Source organism: Littorina saxatilis, unplaced genomic scaffold (genome assembly GCF_037325665.1).
Source record: "Littorina saxatilis isolate snail1 unplaced genomic scaffold, US_GU_Lsax_2.0 scaffold_627, whole genome shotgun sequence".
NCBI classification, from domain to species: domain Eukaryota; kingdom Metazoa; phylum Mollusca; class Gastropoda; order Littorinimorpha; family Littorinidae; genus Littorina; species Littorina saxatilis.
The window spans coordinates 10,001-12,500 of NW_027127049.1; positions in this window are offsets into that span (position 1 = coordinate 10,001).

A 2,500-nucleotide genomic window follows, 5' to 3' on the forward strand; every position below is an offset into this window, starting at 1 on the left:
TTTGAAGATATTCAGTTCAATCATCCAGTCAAGAAAGCAAAATACGGTTAGAAGTAATGGTGGACTCAATCGTAGTTCAGAATGCTTTGAGCAACTGTGAAGAAGAAGACGACCACTTCCTCCTCAGTCTCGAGACTCTCCAGCAGGAGGATGGCCACTCCACACCCCTTGAAGATGTACCTTTGCCCCTCCAGTACCAGTCAGGCGAACACGCAGATATATACTCAGGATGGCTTTCGCCTTTCCAGCTGATGACCTGTCCATTCAGGAGGAGAATATCCTGACATACATCTTGGGCTACATCGCCAGAAAGTTGACAGGAAAGGTCTGTTCAGGCTGTCGTGGGCTTTTGGTCGGACCTCTCAGGGGTGACAGGAAAGAGATTTTTCTGACCAAGAAGCAGCTGCCTGACATGAAGGGGGAAGGCCTGACCGTTCCAAGCCAACAACTCGTGGAGCTGGTTGAGCTGATGGAAGTGAGTTTCAAAAAGTCCGAGCAGTTGTTGCACATGGACCGTGTCAGAACAAGAATCATTCTTCGCTTGGAGAAAAACATGAATGGGTCACTGACCTGTCCTTCTGCGCAGTGCAAGCTCAACAATCTGATTGTGCAGTTGTTCACTAACATCAGGCTTCATTTTGTTTTGAAGGACAACATCAACAGATTCTCTTCTTCGTCCAAGCGGAAAAATCGAACACTTCTCAAACTGGAATACTTGTGACGATGCTGTTCAAAGTGTCATCCAGTCGGTCTGTACCTAGTTAATTCATTTCAATTTGTGTGTGTGTGTGTGTGTGTGTGTGTGTGTGTGTGTGTGTGTGTGTGTGTGTGTGTGTGTGTGACTGACTCAGAGAGAGAGAGAGAGAAAAAAGAGAGAGAGAGAGGGAGTGAGAGAGAGAGAGAGAGAGAGAGAGAGAGAGAGAGAGAGAGAGAGAGAGAGAGAGAGAGAGAGAGAGAGAGAGCTTTCTGAACAAGAAAGAAGCAACTGAAAAGAAATAAGAAAATCATCGATCGATCAAGATTCTTTAAAGTCAGCTTGGTCACAATAATCTGGTTTAAGTTGCTGTATTTTACAGTTTTCCTTACATGATAACTTCTTAGCTCCGTGTAATTGACAACCCATTTCAGTTTCGATGTGCTGGGACGACACCAAATTGACTAAATGCCTTAGTTACCGATTTAACCGAGAACTATTTCGTTAAACGATTTATTCCTGACATATTTTCTCAGGCTTAACTGACCATGTATACAGTATGTATTTGTATTTGATTAAAACACACAAAAATAACGACGGTTAGCTCGTGAAAAGAGACTGACTTGAATCATGTTTGCATAACTACAGCGATGCAGCGAATATTGCCAAAGAACATTTGATTTAATTTTAATCTATACCATTTTCTGCGGTGTTTTTATGGTCATTTAAAAAGGATGTTCACAAACAAACATATTTTTTCATGCAGTTACTTTTTGCAGCACTGTCAGCCGGACAGAACAGACAGTATGTAGAGGTTACACGCCGAGTCTCAGTGATTATTAAAAATAATGGTCGAAGTTTGCGGATCATGAAAAATGCGAGCTTTAGCGAGCTTTTTCATGACCGCGAACTGAGACCATTATTTTTTATAATCACTGAGACGAGGTGTGTAACCTCTTTATTCCTCCTTTCTTCAGTTATTCAAAGAAAAGAGGATGTTTTTTGCGAAAGTTTGATCGAATCCTATTCACTCAACCAGTCAACCTGCGCAGGCGATCGATTAATGCGCGGTTGTATAGTTCCGTGCAAATCATTCCATTCTGTTAACACTTCTTGTCAGTTTTCCTATTTTGGACTAAAATCAAGTACACAGATATGCTGTTATTCTGCTGTGGCGGCAAAGGCAGATATTGTGTGTTCTGTATATGTTTTGGTATCGCTTAAGATAATGTTCTTTCGTCAAATGGGACTAGCAGACGAACTTTTGCACCCGTGTTCCAACGTTAAAAACTGTATGAAGTTCAGTTTTCTGGGGAAATAAGTGTATGAAACCGCTTTATGTTGTTTAAATTGATGAGATGTGTGCATTTGGTTGCGTGTGATCTGTTTATTAAATGGAATATTGTTGAAAACTGACCGTCGGATTGCAGTCTGTTGTCGAAGAAACTGAGTGAAAAGAAGGGGAACTACTCTTGTCGCTAGACAAAGTATGAGTTACTTGCCTTGCGGGAAATTGCTTGTGAGCACGGCAAATCTAGATTCAGAAAACAACCGAACTCATGGATTTTACAGAAGATTCATGTGTTCAGGCCTGTAGTTGTTAATTTAAATGCGGTATATTTGTATTGTTTGCTCCAGAGATGTATACTTCGTACGTTAGAGCGTTCGGAACTTTTCAGTCGCAAAAAGTAGTACCGAAACAGAACAACTTCTCAACCCATTGCACTATCGAGGATTCAGGCTGTTGCTGGGTCGTTATTTGTTTGGTTGCTGGGTCATTATCGAAAAATAACTACCCCTACAAGT